At 42.6% G+C, this 19,877-nt stretch overlaps 1 protein-coding gene and 1 long non-coding RNA gene across 2 annotated transcripts in view; one reads left to right on the top strand and one right to left on the bottom strand.

Annotated features, from left to right (window-relative positions):
* Window positions 1-19,877, top strand: part of bean1 (brain expressed, associated with NEDD4, 1) — a 61,504-nt gene that overhangs the window by 20,816 nt on the left and 20,811 nt on the right. The gene's annotated exons all lie outside the window — the stretch shown is intronic.
* Window positions 13,234-14,050, bottom strand: LOC116713498 (uncharacterized). The gene is made up of 2 exons (XR_004337879.1): window positions 13,729-14,050; window positions 13,234-13,324 (listed from the first exon to the last, which is right to left on the bottom strand). It is a non-coding gene; the product is annotated as an uncharacterized LOC116713498 (long non-coding RNA).

Here is a 19,877-nt window from a genome sequence, read left to right as displayed (position 1 = left end):
GCTGTAATGTCGTTTATTGTTAGCCACATTGTATGGTTTAGCCTGGTCAGTATGTGTCAGTCCTTGTAAAGTCTGAAGTATGGCTGTCGCAGTGGAATAAATTGATGATTGCAACAACTGAAGCGACTTGGAGTATAATGAAGCACGAGTCAGACAGTTAGAAATTCACCGCGTTAACCCAGTGCGGCCCTCTACAATACCGCTAGTTTGCCGCACATTTAGTCAGTTTATGGGAATTGTGAGGTTTAGGGCGGGGCTGGCTATTGCGCAACAACAGCAGTTTCACACCAATAACTGAAACACATCTAGACTTTATCTGGCTCTTCTCTTTTGCACATTCAAATATAAAAAAACCTCGCAAATTATATTTATTCTCTCTTAGCTTAAATGATTTCTGAATACCAGAAGGAAGACTTTTTGTTCAATGTTTTATACATTATTTCCAATATTTTTATATTGGAAATATAAAGATATTTCCAATATAAAAATATTATATTGGAATAAATAACAAATCAATGGTCCAGTTGAAGCTGGACCATTGATTTGTTAGTGAGACCTGTGAAGGTGCTGCTGTATGGGGGAATTTTTCTGTCATAATCCAAGAGCACATCTTCAGTCTGAGAGCAGGATTTCATGTATTTTATTCTCAAAATGTTTTATACTTCTGCTTACATTTTTATTTTGAGAGCAGAACTTCATGTCTTTCTTCTCAAAACTTGTAATGATGGTACTCAAATCTTCTTCACGTGCTCACACTTAGTCCCTGCTCAGAGCAGAACTCTCTTGCAAAACTCTGCTCACTTGGTGGAATTTTCCAACCATAATCCAAGAGCACACATTTTCAGCCTGAGAGCAGGATTTCATGTCTTTTGTTCTCAAAACTTCTAATACTTTTGCTTACATATTGATTTTGAAAGCAGGACTTTGTCTTTTTTCACAAAACTTGTAACGCTTGTACTCAAAACATCTCCTCGCGCTCATAATTAGTCTCTGCTCTGACTCTCTGCTCGCTTACAAAACATGGTACTGCCTTTTTTGGCAGAGTCTCCAAGCAACCTCTCAGTCAATAGAATGAAAGTGTTGTGCTGCGTGTGTTTTTTTTTCCTTCTAGAAGGTTGCCTGTGTGGCTGCTATCGATTGTAGCAGAATCCTGGGCTACAACTCCTTGGATGGAAAACATGAATAATATCTATATAAATAATATGTATATATGCATGTGCATATATACACATGCATATATGTGTATATATGCATATTAAACTATGTACTATAGTTTAATACTATAGTACATAGTATTAAACTATGTATTATGTAGTTTAATACATATTATTCAGTATTAATCATTATTTAATCATCTTTGTTTCTCTATGATTGTATTAATTTGTGTTTGTTTATTTATATAAATATGCATTAATATTGCTAAATAATAAATTTAAAAACTATGACTGGTTGTGTGCTTTGTAAAATGCATCATCAAAACATTCTATTTCAAATCTATTCTGTTTTCCCCATTAAGAATATTTAAATATGCCGAACAATGTTTCAATCTGGAGAGACTCAGACGGAGATGAGAAGACAATTAGAAGAGTTTATTGACAAACAGAATTTAAAGTCTTTGGCGCTCGGGCCCTGGCTGGGGATAACGGTTATCGCAGCGTTAGCGATAGGCTTCGGATGAGCATCCCCGATGCTGTTAGGAACATCATCCCCCAGGGCCCGGCACTGGTGGTGGAGGTTGAAGAAGGGTGCGGGCCTCAGGACCGGGCGAATGGAGGAGAAGGGGTGGTGGTGGGTTGAGCTCGGCTGGAGAGCGAAGGACGCCATGAATGAAGGTCCTTATCAGCTGGGACTTGGTCGATGATTGGACGTGACGTGGCTTGGTCCGGCGTTGATAGGTCGACGATTGTGGGCAGGTCGCTTCAATTAACGGGTCCCGGTGGGGATAAAAGAGTCTTCCAGTTTGAATTTGCGCCTAGGCTTCATAACAATAAAATTCAAAAATACTTTAAAAAATAAATTTCCTTGGTATGATGGTTGTTTGAATAAGGTTTACAGCAAAAAAAAGTACAAATCTGCTTAGTATTTAGCGAGTTATGATTGATTAAATGCACTGATACTTCAGTCCGCCTGTCAAACATTTAACTCTGAGTGGAGCAGTCAACCGCTCTAAGATGGCCACCCTAAATATCATCAATGACAATAGACAAGAGCGGTCAATGAGGCGTCTATTCTTTCTATGCTACTGACTGCTGACAGCTAATGATCTTAGGCAGGATTTTATTCACCCAACCAAAGACAACATAGTCACTCGATATCTATCTATCTATTGTTTAGGAAAAATCTTTTTTGTTTTGGGAGATCAGAGTAAATATAAGCGACTGAGAAAAGAAAAGCAAGAGAGAAGAAGGAAGATTTTTTTTTTTTTTTTTTAACAAAACATTTATTGTACAATAATTTAACAATAAACTGTTACATAATCAGGTCAAAAAAAAAAAAAAGACAATAAATATTTACATTAGCAGTTTGTTATATTTTAGTTCTTCCTGATCAAAAATGGTGCACAAAACACTCTTAAAGCCCCACAGTTGTAAAAAACCCTTCAAATCCTCAGTGGCTCTGTGGAAGCAAAACTCCAACCTCAACCTGGTCTTGATATTACACTTCCACAGAGCCACGGCATCAAGTTGAGGTTCAGCCTGCATTTTGTCCCTTCGAGTTAAATAAATAGCCATTTTTGCTTCTGCATTTAAAAAATTTAAAATCCAGTATTTGAATGTGGCGGCTCAACTATAATGCACACCGTTGATAAAAACGGAATTGGTAAAAATCACTCCAAAAAGGCTAAAAATGCTCATTAAAAAAAATGTAAAAACCAGTGAGACGTACACAACCCATAAAAATATGAAACACACTCTCAGACAATTTGGAAAAAGGACACTCATTTAAAACCCCAGGACTGATGACCCATAAAAACAAGTTTGTTGCAATGGCGCCGTGCAGAATCCTCCACTGAAGGTAATCAGTCCCTTTTTTTATTGGAGTTATTTTATATAGAGTCCTCCACTGAGGTTTTGTCCTCCAAGTTTGTCACTCCACACACTGATTGCTCTGTTGTGGAGAACTCTTCAGGATTTTTGTACACCATTTGTACAGTATTTTTGGGTCTGTTTTACATAAGTCCATCCCTGGGACCATACTTGCTGCAGGGGACCGCTGTCCTCCTCAAAAATAGGATCCAGGAACATGTCCAGGAATGGGTCAGTTGGGTCAGGCAGGCACTTTTCTGTGACGTGTAGCTGGAGCTGCCTCTCCCCAGCTGTCATCTGCTCCTTCACCCGCTCCAGGAAGCCCCTTGCTAGTCTGGCAGACCGGACCCTAAGCAGCGAGCCAACTTCCTGGACGTTAGAAAAATCCAGTCTAGCCACCTGCACCAGCCGCAGAAGGGTCACCGTCCTGGACCTGGACAAAGCCTCAGAAAGGTCCAGTACGGTGCTGTCATGGACGTCCAGTCTTGCTCCACACACTAGCGGTTCTTCTAAAAGCCAATGCAGAGAATTATGCTTTTTCGATCTGTGCAGTTTAAAAAAGCACACGTTTTAAAAACACTGATAAAACTGAGGCAACCCTTTTAACTTTAAAAGACTAAAATCAGTTAAAAACAGAGCACCATCCAGCCCCAAAAGAGTAACACGTCTGAGAATGCAGCTGGCCACATCCCTCCACACAGTGGATCCTGTCAAGAACTTCTGAAGGAACTGTAAACGAAAAGTAGCTGTTCTACTGGCCAGGTGGACAAGGCCCTGACCCCCCTCCTCTCTTGGTAAAAACAAGACAGACTGTGGCAACCAATGTAGACCATTCCAGAAGACGTTTACCATCTCTGACTGTATTTTCACAAGTAAACCAGATGGTGGGTCTAAAACGGAGAGCTTGTGCCACAGCTGTGATGCAACAAGGCTGTTTAAAACTAGCACCCTGACATTGTAGGACATTTGGGAGTGCAGCCTCCTCCACTTTGACAACTTGTTTTTCACTTTTTGCTCAATGTTTTCCCAGTTTTTACTTACAATATATTTACTGCCTAAAAAAACACCAAGATATTTAAAACCATCTTTCTTCCATACAAGACCTTGAGGGAGAACTGGGAGCCCAGCAGCCCACTCGCCAACAGCCAGGGCTTTGCTCTTTCCCCAGTTCACCTTCGCAGCAGACAAGACAGAAAACTTTTCTGTGATCATGGTTAAAACACTGACATCTTGCTGAACTTTTATAAAAACAATAACATCGTCAACGTATGCAGATAAAACCATATTGTTATTAAAACCAGCTAAAACCAGACCATAAACACTCGAGCGTATTTTCTGAAGGAGAAGTTCCAGGGAGAGTGCGTAGAGCATCCCCGAGAGCGCGCAGCCCCGTCGAACACCTCTACACACCCTAAAAGGAGCACACAGACTACCGTTGATCTTCACCACACTCTCAATGTCACTGTACAGAACCTGGATCTTGGCAATAAGACCCTCGCTGAACCCAAACCCCTCATGGTTTTCCAGAGGAAGCCGTGTTCAATGCGGTCAAAAGCCTTTTCTTGATTTAGTGAAATCAAGCCAGTTTGTAAACCCAATGAACCCAGAGACCTCCAAAACGTCCCAAATTAGGTAGATGTTATCTACCATGGACTTGCTGGGGATGCAATAGGTCTGATCCCGGTGGATGACCTGCTCATAGTCTTTCCCAGCCTCGTGGCCAGGGCCTTGGAGAGGATCTTGTAATCGGTGCAGAGAGGGGACACAGGACGCCAGTTCTTAATGTTTTGCAGGTTCCCCTTTTTGGGCAGCAAGATGATAACTGCCCTGCGGCAGGACAAAGGGAGTGAACCACTGAGCAGGCTCTCTTTGTATACATTGAGCAGGTTTTTGGCCAGAATGTCCCAGTAGGCCTTGTAGAACTCCACCGTGAGCCCGTCAATGCCTGGGGACTTCTGGCCCTGCATGCTGAGGAAGGCTGTGTGGAGTTCCTGAAGCCCCAGGGGGCGATCCAGTTCGGTGTTGGTCTCCTCGGAGACCTGGGGTAGTTCATTGCAGAACTCCTGGAACAGTTCCCCATTCTCTTTGTACTCACTGTGGAACAGAGAACTGTAAAACTCCACAGCCCTCCTCCTGATCTGATCTGGTTCACTCATTTGCTACCCTGTGTCCGACAGCAGAGAGTGGATCAGCTTCCTCTGGCCGTGCTTCCTCTCCAAGCTGAAAAAAAAGCTAGAGGGAGCATCCATCTCTGTGATGTTTTGGATCCGGGACCTGACCAATGCACCTTGGACTTTATTTTCCATCAGGTTTGCTAAAACTAGCCTTTTAGATTTGAGAGCTTCAATGTGCTCTCGATTTCCTGTGGATTCACTAAGCTGTTCTAATTCCACGATATTAATCTCCAGATCTCTGATAAATCTGCTAATGTCACGGGTGACATTGAGAGTGTGCTGCTGACTCAGCAGTTTTATTTGAACTTTCCCATAGTCCCACCACTGTCTCAGACAGGTAAAATCAGACTTCCTCTGTCTAAAACCAGTCCAAAAATAACCCATCTTACTTATATAAACGTTATTCCCGAGATCTCATCATTAGTCCGTCGATATGAACAAAAGTATCTGACAGTGCACTACAATCGATAGTAGCCACACAGGCACACCCTCTAAGAAAACAAACCCACCCAGGACAACACTTTTATTCTACTGGTTGAGAGGTTGCTAGGCGACTCTACCAAAATGGCAGTTCCATGTTTTGTAAGCGAGCAGAACGTCTGAGCAGAGACTAAGTGTGAGCGTGATTAGAAGTTTTGAGTACAAGCGTTACAAGTTTTGTGAAGAAAGACATAAAGTCCTGCTCTCAGACTGAACGTATGCTCTTGGATTATGGCAGAAAAATTCCCCATACTGCTGCAGTAATCAATGTGACTAAAGATAAATGCCAGGATGAGTTTCTCTAATGCTGAGACATTATCCTCTGATCCTGGAAATGTTCTTCTGGCGATAGAAGGCCGACTTTGAAACCGTCTTTATGCAGTCAGAGGTCAGACTGATCTCTATTTTCCAGCTGGAATAACTGAAGGTGTGCGTTGACTCTAGATTTATAGCTCTAGATCTTTAATTCTACCTTTAGGTCCAAAGACAATAACTTCAGTTTTGTTTCTGTTCAGAAAGTTTTGAGACAACCACACATTTATCTGTTCTCAGCATCTGTTCAGTGATTGGATAATTCAGCGTCACCTGGTGACATTGTAATATTATGTAAATATATAGTTGCTAATGTCTATGTAGAAAAAAACTATTTTGCATTGCAGTTTTTATATTAAGTAAGAAACGCAATGAAAAACCATTAAAAACCAATCCGTGCCATCATCCTCCAACCACTTCCTGTTGTCTTTTTCTTTGTGGTTTGCGCTAGCTGCAATATTCGGTTGTTGATCATGTGACTCCTGTGATGCATAAAAAGTGTTTCCATCAGAGTTTCATGACAGAAACCAGTCTTGATACTGAAAAAAAACAACCTGGCAGGAAAACATTTATCAAAAAACTTGTTTTTTCGAAACTGGTGTTTTTCCATTCAGCGAATACTTTTTTTCAAAGTTTGCATTTATATGGTCAGTTGTAAGACAGCTAATTTTTCGAAAACATATGATAAATGCCCACCTGTACTGCAAACCTTGGCACTTTGTTTTTGTCTATCTAATAAAAGTCCTATAATTACAGTAAACATAATGTGACTAGATATGCTGATGAATACCTGAGGATGTGTGTTGATGCCCCGCCCTCTCGTATCAGATCTAAGCGCCGTCTACATATCAGAGCACCGGCACGCTTTCACATCACGAGGAAAGAACTGAAATGGAACCTGGTCCTGTTCCACCTCACTGCTCACATCATCCATCAGAAATGCACAAAGCCCTTCCTTCCCCACACTAAGATGTCCATCATAACATTCCCATGCTTATGGAAATAGAAGAGGAAAAACTACATTCGCCGGCACGTTACCTTAGGAGGTAAAGTGCCGGCCCATCTATCCGTCTGTCTGCCTATCTCTGACTACCCAACCAGTCGCATGCCTGCACTCTCATCCAATCTCAGTGTGAGGTCGTTTATTTAGATTTATTTAAATGGATAGGAAGCATGTGTGTGTGAGAGTAACGGGCAGATTTCATGGCCTGCTGCCTTAGCTAATACCAAGGCTGTTCCAGCTCACTGGGTCTCCATCAGGGCCCCGCAAACAATTAATACATGCCACAGGTGTGTGACAGTGAAAGGAAACTGGTTTTAAAGCCATGGTCTGCCTGTTGAAGGATGATTAGCTCTACTGGAGCAAGAGGAGAAGTTCCAGAGAGGTTGAGTGTTTGAACAAAACCATTTTACAGCAGATTGTTAGGGTCAAAAATAACATTACAAGAATAGAGTCATAATATCTCAAGATTAAAGTCATATTTATGAGAATTAAGTAAGACTTTATACTCAAAAGGATTTCTCTGATATGTCATTATGACTGCTCTGACTTTTATTTGTGTGGATGTTCCACATTGAGCGGATTCTTTGGTAGCTTCACTGAGAAATAGAAAGATCTTCTGAGCAGATTGTCTCACAGATGGCCTGGAATAGGAAGTTAAAGTCAGGGGTGGAAATTAAAAATTTTCTCCACCAGCCACAGTGGCTGGTAGAGAAAATTTTTTACCGGCCACTCAGACATTTCACCAGCCACTGTTTTTTTTTTTTCTTCTGATTACAAACCCCACAAGTACAAGCAAACTATAGAAAATGTATAATTTATTCTTAACTCTATGAAAACTGATTAACTGACAATAAGTTTACCATATAGATGTACATATACAGAATAATTTAACATAAAGCATGGACACCTTAACAGGGTTGTAGTGCAACAAGTTCATTTGAAGTAATTACTAACGGCAAACTTTAACTACAAAACCCTAACATTCTTGCAATCATATGTTGAACATTTCCAAAGTTTGGCAACAACTCTCCCTGACAGTATTTCTTATAGATGTGTCTAAGTCATTTTTAAGCTGTTTTCTGACTGTTTCATTTGCTTTCCCTTACTTATTATGTTTTCTGTTGAAATTAACAATTATTACTAGATTATCTCAGAATGTGTTCATTATTAATTCCATGGGCCATCATCATCATCATTCTTGTGTTACTCCAGAGTTTTTCTGACTACCTGGAGCTTAGTGTTAGCTTCCCCCTCACACACAACTGCCTTCCTGTCTGCATGAAACTTTTTCTTTATGAACATTTTCACTCCTTTTACCGGGCAGCAGCAGCTAATCTGAACACTTCCTCAATCTGTCTCTGGTCACGTCTCTCTCATTATCCTCCTCCTCTGACGATAATAAAGCCCCTGAATCGCTCATTCCCTCTCCTTGTCCGCTACTGAATCTCCTCCAACGGTCAAAGTTAGTGTGGTAATTAACATATCGGTTAGTTTGACACATTTTTCTGAATGGGCTTATGTGCTTTTGAGCTTTTGTCGTAGTTTTTCTAACCCGTCCCGTCTCGTATCCGCTCATTTTCTCGGACTCCAGTTAGCAGCAACCGTTGACTGAAATGGCGCTATTTATAACCTTAGAGGGGAGGGGCGGGCCAAAGAGGACTGAGGGATTTCATTGGATAAGTCCGTCAAAAAATCAACCAATGGGCTGTCGCGGTCAATAAAAATTAGAGTTAATATAATTTATTAACTCTATGGACAGATATGGACAGTAAATGCATCAGTCTGGACTCCAGACGGACAGTTGTAGCATATTTATAAGAATAACAATATTCTATATTGTTATTCAATATAATTGGATTTTGACCAATAAGGTAAATGGCTAGTTTTTTTCCTCAGAAGATAAGTACGACTCAAAAAGAGCAGGTAGGCTGGAAATTGTAGTTGCGAGTTGTTTATATTTGCAATGTGAATAATATATATACATATTTACAATAGCATTGGGAACAACCAAATGGCCATTAACAACATAAGGGAAAAAAATTTAAAAAACACAACAAAGGAAACTAAATCAATCAGTTGTTCCCAAAGTTCCACAATTGAGAGGCCACACCTGTTAGTCCATTCATCCCAAATTGGGATCAATTAGGGCTCTCAACAAGATAATTATACTTTGCTTGGTTCAAATCCTGGTGGGAAACTGAAGTCTTTAATCACCCCAAAAAAGTGAATTCTTTCTTTGGCTCTATGCCAAAGAAAGAATTCACTTCTAGCTCGCCATCAACCTGGCCAGTTCCGCAGTTTTATCTCACCCTACCGGGGTTTTTTTCATCTCCCTTCTGGCTCACACCAGTTGGCTCCTGCAGCTCTGCTCCTTCCAACGTGTTCTAACCTTCATGCCTCCCCGCTCCAGCTAATATACCTAGCAGGTAACACTGCAGCGGTACATGTGACCCCAATACTCAATCGCAATTGGCTAATTAATAGTCTCGCGAGAATCGCCAATCATTCTATTAAAAGCATCGCGAGGTTTGAGATATAAAAAGGTTAAAAGACTGGAAAATTGGAGGAAATAAAGGTTAAAATTTACACCCGGGTTACACAGTCCTCCTGTGGATAGAAGTTCAAACTGAATGCAGCTTTTTTTTTTCTTTTTCCTGTTCAAATTGTCAACCCGGCACTGTGGCGGTGTGTTGCTCCAATTTACACGCCACTTCATACTTTTACCCACATTTGGCCTGGTTTAAACACTGTAAGGTTCTTTGGGTTTGATACCTGCTCATTTCAAACAGTCACCTTGTTGGGATATTTACCAAGCTCCGTTGGTTTCATGGAGCTAACGTGTTTAGATGTCAAATCAAGAGGGAAAATTCTTTCAGTAAATGGATATATCGACGCTAGCTTAAATATGGTGTAGTTCTATAATGATTTTAGAATTAATTAGAAATATCAATTGTTGTCCCAAAGTATGGAAAGTTATGCAGATTTATGGGCAAAATTATAAACAAAGGGAAGATGATAGATGAAAAACTGAAAATATCCATTCTTGTTTCTCCTCATTACATTAAAAGTCAAATTAATCAGTGTTTTACTGCAGTCCCAGTTTGATAGACCCATTTTTAAAAATCTTAATTCTGTTGATTGTTGTTGCCTTTTTGTTTTCATGAAGAGAATAAAGACTTTATAGATATATCAAACTATGATTTATCATCAATTATTTAAACAGATTTTCTTTCTGTTCTCCAAGCATTGACACAACCAGACCACAGGACATCTTGGAAATCTCCAAGGCCTTCTGCACCTGCTCATAGGAATAATTCCCGTCACAAAGACATTTCTCATCTGCTTTTCTGGCAAACATATAAAAACAAAGTAAAATTCTTTTCCAGGAGTTCACAAAAACATCATAGAAGGTAATGAGATAGGATATGGCTGTGGCATTTATTTCTGTTTTGTCATGAGACACAGAAACTATGGACATAGACAATGGCAATAATTATACATTCATAAAAACACAACCAGTTAAGGTTAGTAAATATACACAAGTATACACAAATTGTAATCCTGGAATTCAACAGTAGCTGTTTCCATTGACTGTATAATTGCACAATTTAATATTTAAAAGTATTTGCTTCATGAAAAAAAAACAGTTTAGAAAAAAAAACTTGTTTTGTAATAAAGAGCTTTGGTGCTAGGATGAGGTGTTTTTTTTGGGCATATAAAAATTTGTTTATTTTGCAAAACTTCGATAGAAACACCTTTTTTGCATCACATGAATCCCAGCCTTTTGTTACTACTGGCGATAACCAGATAGTTGGAGGATAATGCCATTTTTTTTAAGTTATGTGAACAAACTTATTCACATGTGATTTTAATTAAATGTCCTATTTAATGGTAACACTGATTGTGATTGTGTGTTTTCAACATGAGCGGATTATTGACAATGTTCTGTGTGCATTTATGGTGGAAACGCAGCTCAGGTTGTCCTTAAAAACAGATTTGTTGGAGTGAAAGCAGTTAGTTGTGGAGATAAACAGTCAGAAGAAGTGATCACAACAAAAGCTGTGGGCCTTGGGAGATGAATACATTGAAAACGGGCAAATGATTAAACAGGAGGAAGGCAAGAATATGGGCCAGCAGGGTGTGATAATCTGTCTCTCTCCCCGGTATCCCACTTGGGAGAGAGGAAGGGAGATTAAGCCCAACTATGATGTATTCTGACCCATATTCACACACGCTGGGATGTTCTGTGACCCACATTCAACCTCATTTTGTCAAGAAGTGCGGTGTAGAGGTGGTGAGGCAGACGCTGTAGACCCAGGATGCGATAAATAAATGATTTTAATAATGAATGTCCAGCATAACAGTCCAACATGGTCCAAACAACGGGCAGCACGGCCGAGCGGAAGCCAGGGCTCGACGCCGGTAGCAACCGTTTACACAACGGACGAGACGGCGGACTGGGTACACAGACGACAGATTAGAAACCAAATGAGACGAGGACCCGACAAAGACAGACACAGGTGTCTGTGTCTGAATTCACAGAACACTATGCTTGGGAGAGGTTTTCTTAGCGTTTGTAAAATATGATAAATCCACATGCTCCAAAACTTTATTACTGAGACCGAAAGAAGCAGCAGTAGTAGGAAGTAAATATGTTTTAATGAAAACTGTTACTGCCCAGCAGGAAACAAGATAGTGCTAAACACAATTACTTATCACATGGTGTGTTTGAAAAGTTTAATGGCTTATGCTCATAAGCTCTCCACTCAAACTGGCATTCTTTAAAAGGAGCTTATTCACAGGGAAAATTCAGGGTCTGGAATGGCAAAACAAGGAGGTTTGCTCGTACCGCCGATTGGCCTGGCATATACAACACCATTTTCTATGATAATGCATCTTGTCATATGGGTGCACATTTTTTTAATCGTTTCCAAAAACACGCTGCGTTCTTCTCCATGTTGCACCTCTAAGGCCTGGTGTGTGAGGATTAGATTCACACACTCTTCTCACACACTCTTCTCTCAGACTTGAGTCAGATCCATCCAAATCATGCATGAGAACCTTGAGCTCATCTTTCTTTGATAAATACTTTAGATGGAAAATCTGGATATTTGATCTAAATTCCTTTCAGGGTTAGATTTCATCTTTGTTTATATCTCGTTTATTGATTCAATTATTCATGGAAGTATATTAGTGTGTTTACTAATAAATCATTTATTGGTTTTGGGCAGATAAAGTGTTTCATGGTTTATTTAATCTCCTATGAAGGAAGCATTTTAGCATATTGACGTCTTCACGTCGATTTTACAAACTGAGAAATATTATATTTTGTTTATGAGCCTGATATGATTTGTGGCTTGAGCTTGAGCTGGGTGAACCTCGCCCAGTGACAGCACTTTGAACAATGCAGGAATAAACAGATGTAGACGATGGATGAATGGGTGATTTTAGATGAGGGCCATCACCATACAACTTTTTCACTTCCAATATGATATCAAGGTAACACTTTATTTGATGGGTTGTGAATAAGACTGTGATGACACCGTCATAAACATGACATAACACCTGTCATGAACATGAGTAAGTCTACATGAATATTTATGACTGTTGTCATAAAGTGTCATTCGGTAAATCATGACACTTTTAATACAAAGTTGACATTATTCAAAATGTCTTTGTTATGACAACTTGACATTAACCAAGAAATCATGATCTGACATAAATTTGTTCATAAATATTCATGAAGACGTCATGTTCATGACAGGTGTTGTGTTATGTTTATGACGGTGTCATGACAGTCTTATTCACAGTTTCAAATGCCTTTCAACAGGGCCAGAGGAGTCATGCCCCGCCCACTCAACCTGCCCAAGCAGTAACAGGTTTAGTCGAGATCGGCCCAAACAAACACCGGCAAGACAAGACAGCTGAGCGTCCAAAGCGCTGCAGCTCCAAAACAATCATGACCCTAAAACAGAAAACTCATTAACTGTGGATTCAGGTAGATTAAATTAAAATCTAAATAGCAGGTAGCTTACCCAGGAGTGGAAACACAGCCTACCTAGGGAGAAAGCTGATCAGCAGGCAAAGATTAGATGGAAGCCGCACGCCGCAACAACCTCCAGCTGCAGCCGCTAACGCCAGCAGAGCAACGCTGCAGAAATGCACGGCTGGTATAGCACCCAAAACCCAACCACAGTCCCAGGGACAGATGGTATTGTAATGACGCCAACACCGCAGATGTAGTCCCGCCAACAGGGTTTATTAGAAATAAGTACAAGCTGCTATTTCTGAGGCTGCAGCTCACGCCTCTAACAAACGGGCACACTCAACTTGATATGGCAACAGATCCAATATCTGTGTCATTCCTTAGACACTGGAAGTAAAGGACGCGTGCAAACCGTGAATTTTAACAAAAAAATTCTTTATCTGTAAAAAATAGCGAAAAATGCAAATACAAAAATGACGATACATCAGTTTTACAATTCCTCTTTTTCCTTTTCCAAAACATACACAGCTTACACGGTCAAAAACTGTATTGCTGCGTGTCTTGGTAATCCGTCAATAGTTTTTCTAATACAACATATGGCCCGACAGGAAGCAAGCCTTTCAAAATAAATCTAAATTTCACGATAAAAATGGCCTGAACAAATATCAGTCTTCTTACTAAATATAATAAAATAAAAAACAAACCATCATACAAATAACTTAAATATTTCCTATTTATGGCTCTAACACAACTGTTAGCTTCACTGCTAACTCCCCTCTGAACTCACCCCACTTCCGGTCCTGGTACTCCCGCTCCACCGATCCTCCGCCCACATGACAGGCCTATCACATGTGAGCGGGAGCCAGTAGAGTCAGACAGGGGAAGCCCATAACACTACATATAACAAAAAGGATCACATTGCAACTTATAGCAAATACAAATAACCACATGAACCCCAGCAGAACTAAAACACAGAATCGTTACAGTATAAATGGCACTTACTATCTCAGATGAGCCGATCAAGCACACAAGTCACTCAGGCAGCCGAGAGGGGAAACGAAGGCACACACACCCCACCAATCAACGATGCGCTTCTGGTTGCACCTGGTGCGCAGAGTGGGGAGGGTGGAACACCATCCCACCACATTTATCACTCTTAAGATCAGGGGTCCCAAAGTGGATCCTTGAGGGCCGGCATCCTGCATGTTTTAGTTCTCTCCCAAACATTTACTTCTGCTGATCTACATTTCTTCTTCTTTTGATTTTATTGCCATTTGGCAGAATAATATGGTGGTGGTGGCATTACCACCACCACTGTACTCGAAGGTGGATTGTGCTCTTATGAGTATGTTTTACATATACTCATACATACTCATAAGATGCTTTACATTGAAAACAAAATATTGCTCATAAAACAACTGCCCAGTGGTGAGGCTAAAAACTGCGTTACAGTCCTGCCTTCAGAATAATGGACTATTACACTTAAAAAAAACAGATGCATAAAACGTCATTTTGTCAAATGCCATCATCAAAATCACCAAGCAGATATACAGCAAAGATATAGATCAATATTCAAATTATTATGAATCAAAAACAACTGTAAGTTTGAGTATTTTTGTAAAGGAAATCAGTTTTTTAATTTTTGCAATTTTACAGAAGTCTGCTTCCAATTTCTGGAGCACAAAAATGAATTGTTTCTCCATGAATATGAATATGTTTCTTCAATGAATATAATAAATACTACTAGATTGATGTTTGAAAATTGGCACAATATTTTTTAACAAACTTTTTAATTGAGTGTCTCAACTGTAACAGAAAATAAAAAGCCATAGGATGTTTGTCTAGAGCATTAGCTACTAAGCATAGGCATGAATCTGTCTGAAGCCAGAAGAAAGATTGTTGTGCATAAAAGCTGCAAAGAAATATAAATACAGTATCTGCTGGTAGATGCTAATGTGAAACAATTAAAAATTTATTTGCTGTAATTTATGTGTACATGTAGTAAGCATAAGCTTAGTGAAAAAGTAGAGAAACTGACCAGATGCTAATTTATCATACACCATCATTTAACAGACACACTGTGGCTCCAATGAAGTATTCATATACAAACTATGCATCATTAACATTACATTTTTTTTACAAACTTTTATTTTTTATAATTTTTCACCAAAGTGGTTACTAATATTCACAGGGTCCAGTTGATGAAATACAAAATTATTAATACAAAGCATAACGCTATCATGAAATATGGACAGTATTAATCAAATTACATACATAAACCTGGATTTAATAAATGAGAATTCAATGCTTTTTTAACTTTATTCCATTTCTGAATTGCTCTGTAGACAACAGATTTTTGCAACAAATTTAATTGTACAATTAATTTTGTCCCACAATAAAAAAACAAATTAGCCTCCTGGCTATGGTCACATGTTTTTACATGTACATTTTTATTAAGACGCATTTTTAAAACTAGAACAGAATAGAATTCAACTTTACTGTCATTGCACATGTCACAAGTACAAAGCAACCAATTGCTGTTTGCATTAAAGTTTTATTAATGTACATTTGTAAATCTGTAAGTATATGTATATACAGGCACAGGTATAAACAGTGCACAGTATATACAGTAGTGACTAACAGCTAAATGTTCCAGTAAATAAGGTGTATATCAGTCCAAGTGTTGGATAAACTTGAAATTGAAGAGTATCTAGTAAATGATTATGTATCTCACCAGAATAATTAACTTTTCACAAAATGACTGTGGTCTCCCTGTTAGTATGACTTTGCTTATAAATATGAGAAAATTATAACTTTCAGCAGAGGCCACAGTAAAGAATGGTGCATTTCAATAACACTCACAGAGAATGCACACGTTGACTCTAAATTTAATGGAACTATCTACAATGCTTGATTTGTGATTACAATTAAATCATATGTAGAGAATATTTCTGTATTTTTATATGAAAAAAACAGAAAGATGTTCTGATTTTAACAAATTACACAGGTTTTATTTCATAAATTGAAGTTATGCAACTCTTTCTATATTTTGTTGCAAAGATGTTGCATTAGCATCACAATAACTGGATTAAATTACACACAGTTGGATTATTCACTACAGCAAACTGTCAGGATCTGTGTTTATTTAGAGTTTTCTGTGTCCTTAAGTCTCTTCGTTGTCCTGTCCTCCCCTTGATTGTTCCCAGGTGTGTCTCGTCTCTGTGATTACCCTCCCGTGTATTTAACTCCACCTGTGTTCTTTGTTCCTCGTCGGGTCCTCGTCAATGTTTCGTCAATGTCGAGTCTAGTTGTCGTCAGTGTTTCCATGTGCCTGCTGTTCGTTGTTTGGACTGAGTTTCACCATTAAAAATCATCATTATTCATCTAACCTGGTTCCATCTGCGTCTGCCTCACCACCTCAACACACCGCTTCATGACAGTAGGACCCGACCAGACCGAAAGATGAGGCTGCTATGATGGACCCAGCTGGAGTGAGGTTACCGCCTAAAGGGCAGAGCGGCCCGTGGCGGAGGTCCGGCAGGGAGGACAGGGAGCTGGCGGAGGCTCTCGCCGACTTGCAGCGGGAGCTTTTCCGGGGGACGAGACTGGTGTTGGCACCCCCCGGATACGGCCCCCGTCGATTCCTCCGTCCGGGAGGTCAGCGACGTGAGCCGCCGGCAGATCCGGCCCCTCGTCGCTTTCCTGAACCGCCACCTCCGCGACCAGCTCACAGACGGCGACGTGTGCCGCCGGCAGATCCGGCCCCTCGTCACTTTCCTGAGCCGCCACCTCCGCTACCAGCTCACAGACGGCGACGTGAGCCGCCGGCAGATCCGGCCCCTCGTCACTTTCCAGAAACACCTCCTCCGCTGTCTGCCCGGAGACAGCGACGTGAGCCGCCGACAGACCCGGCCCCTCGTCGCTTTCCGGAGCCGCTACCTCCGCTGCCAGCTCGGAGACAGCGACGTGAGCCGCCGGCAGACCCGGCCCCTCGTCGCTTTCCGGAGCCGCCACCTCCGCTGCCCGCTCGGAGACAGCGACGTGAGCCGCCGGTGCACCCGGCCCCTCGTCGCCTTCCGGAGCCGCAGCCGGTCCCAAGGCTTTGCTCCGGCTCACCTCCGCAGCCGGTCCCCAGGCTTCGCTGCGGTTCGCCTCCGCAGCCGGTTCCCAGGCTTCGCTGCGGCTCGCCCCCGCAGCCGGTTCCAAGGCTTCGCTGCGGCTCGCCCCCGCAGCCGGTTCCAAGGCTTCGCTGCGGCTAGCCTCCGCAGCCGGTTCCAAGGCTTCGCTGCGGCTCGCCCCCGCAGCCGGTTCCAAGGCTTCGCTGTGGCTCGCCTCCGCAGCCGGTTCCCAGGCTTCGCTGCGGCTCGCCTCCGCAGCCGGTTCCCAGTCTCCGCTCCGGCTCGCCCCCGCAGCCGGTTCCCAGGCTCCGCTCCGGCTCGCCCCCGCAGCCGGTTCCCAGGCTCCGCTCCGGCTCACCTCCAGCCGGCGCACCCGAGGCCGAATCAGCCGGCGTTCCAGCCGGCGCACCCGAGGCCGAATCAGCCGGCGTTCCAGCCGGCGCACCCAAGGCCGAATCAGCCGGCGTTCCAGCCGGTGTTCCTTCCGAGACTCCCAGTGTTCCTTCCGAGACTCCCTGCGTTCCTTCCAAGACCCCGACTCCCAAGACCCTCTGCGTTACTTCCGAGACCCTCTACGTTCCTTCCGAGACCCCGACTCCCGAGACCCTCTACGTTCCCTCCGAGACCCCGACTCCCGAGACCCTCTGCGTTCCCTCCGAGACCCCGACTCCCGAGACCCTCTACGTTCCCTCCGAGACCCCGACTCCCGAGACCCTTCCCTCCGAGACCCCGACTCCCGAGACCCTCTGCGTTCCCTCCGAGACCCCGACTCCCGAGACCCTCTGCGTTCCTTTCGAGACCCCGACGACCAAGACCCCCTGCGTTCCTCATAAGACTCCCAGTGTTCCGACTCAGACTCCCGGCGTTCCCACTGAGACCCCCTGTGCTCCACCAGAGACCCTGCCTCGGGGGGCTCGTCATCGCCGTCTGAGGGCGGCCCCCGGGACTCCCCATTGCCACCTCCTGCGCCGCGGACGGCCGCCGGACCGCCTCCGTGGTTCCCGCCTCCAGTGCCGCGGACGGCCGCCGGACCGCCTCCAGGGTTCCCGTCTCCTGCGCCGCGGACGGCCGCCGGACCGCCTCCGTAGTTCTCGCCTCCAGCGCCGCGGACGACCGCCGGACTGCCTCCGTGGTTCTCGCCTCCAGCGCCGCGGACGACCGCCGGACCGCCTCCGTGGTTCTCGCCTCCAGCGCCGCGGACGACCGCCGGACCACCGCCGGACCACCTCCGTGGTTCTCGCCTCCAGCACCGCGGACGACCGCCGGACCAACTCCGTGGTTCTCGCCTCCAACGTTGCGGACGGCCGCCAGACCACCTCCGTGGTTTCTGCCTCCTGCATTCCCGCCCGCCCTGGTTGGGCTGGTTGTTTTTTGTTGTTTTGGACTATTAGTGTTTCCTTTGCCTCCGCCCACCCTGTGGGTAGTTTTTTGTTGTTTTTGGACTCTTGGCCCTTCCTGTGTTTCCGCCCACAATGGTGGGTTGTTTTTTGTTTTTTCTGGACTCTGGAACCCCGTCCAGCGCCCCTCCGCCCACCCTTGTTGTGTTTTTGTTTTGTGGGCGTCTGGTAGCCGCCCTTGAGGGGGGGGGGTACTGTCAGGATCTGTGTTTATTTAGAGTTTTCTGTGTCCTTAAGTCTCTTCGTTGTCCTGTCCTCCCCTTGATTGTTCCCAGGTGTATCTCGTCTCTGTGATTACCCTCCCGTGTATTTAACTCCACCTGTGTTCTTTGTTCCTCGTCGGGTCCTCGTCAATGTTTCGTCAATGTCGAGTCTAGTTGTCGTCAGTGTTTCCACGTGCCTGCTGTTCGTTGTTTGGACTGAGTTTCACCATTAAAAATCATCATTATTCATCTAACATGGTTCCATCTGCATCTGCCTCACCACCTCAACACACCGCTTCATGACACAAACATTTGAAGGCAAATACTCTCACTGAATTTATTTAGGAATGTCAAAGTCAAGGGGTTCAAACACAACACTATATATATACAGTATATATATATATATATATATATATATATATATAGATCTCTATATATATAGATATATATACAGATGTGTTGGAAAATTACATTTTCCAACATATCTGTAGATTCTGGCAGAAAAAGAGTACAACATGATTAGACATTTCCATTGGAGTTCTCTCTGGGGAGTATGGGGGAAGATGAAGTTTAGTGAAGAAGAGATGAAGAGAAAACCATGTTAGGATTGAAGAAACCGAGTGAGGAAAGGAGGTGCATTAGAGAGTAAAGATGTCTGGTGGGAATCATTCGGGTGAGAGAACATTTTACTTTTCTGAGGAATCTGTGTGAAACCAAATCATTACAGACAACACAATTACACAGAGTGCCTTCCAGGGGAGACAGAGACAAAAAAAAACAGCGAAATGGAGATCGAAAACAGTTATCTTAGTGTATAACACTGGGAGGTTTAACTTGCTCTGGCTAGTTGATCTTTAGTGCAGAGATGGAGAGGAACAGAAAAAAACTAGAAAGGAAGACACTGTTGATTTTAATTTCATGCAATCACATTTCTTAGATTGTTGTCGAACCTGATTTTTATTCAAATAAAAGAAAAATGTTTACTATTTACTTTCCTTTGTAAAGTAACATTAAATGAGTGGAAATGGAATTCAGGATATGAGGCGGTCCACCGTGTTTTTGTATTAAAAGATGTTAAGTAGACAGAGAAAGTAAAAATATTACTGGATAATTAGATGTTACGGAAAACATTGCCAGTGAAACACTATTTAAACCCACAACTGTAGAATCTTAAAAAC

This window comes from Xiphophorus hellerii, chromosome 22, assembly GCF_003331165.1.
Source record: "Xiphophorus hellerii strain 12219 chromosome 22, Xiphophorus_hellerii-4.1, whole genome shotgun sequence".
NCBI lineage: Eukaryota > Metazoa > Chordata > Actinopteri > Cyprinodontiformes > Poeciliidae > Xiphophorus > Xiphophorus hellerii.
The sequence above is the reverse complement of the archived record's forward strand: the minus strand, read 5'-3'. Positions and strand labels throughout refer to the sequence as shown.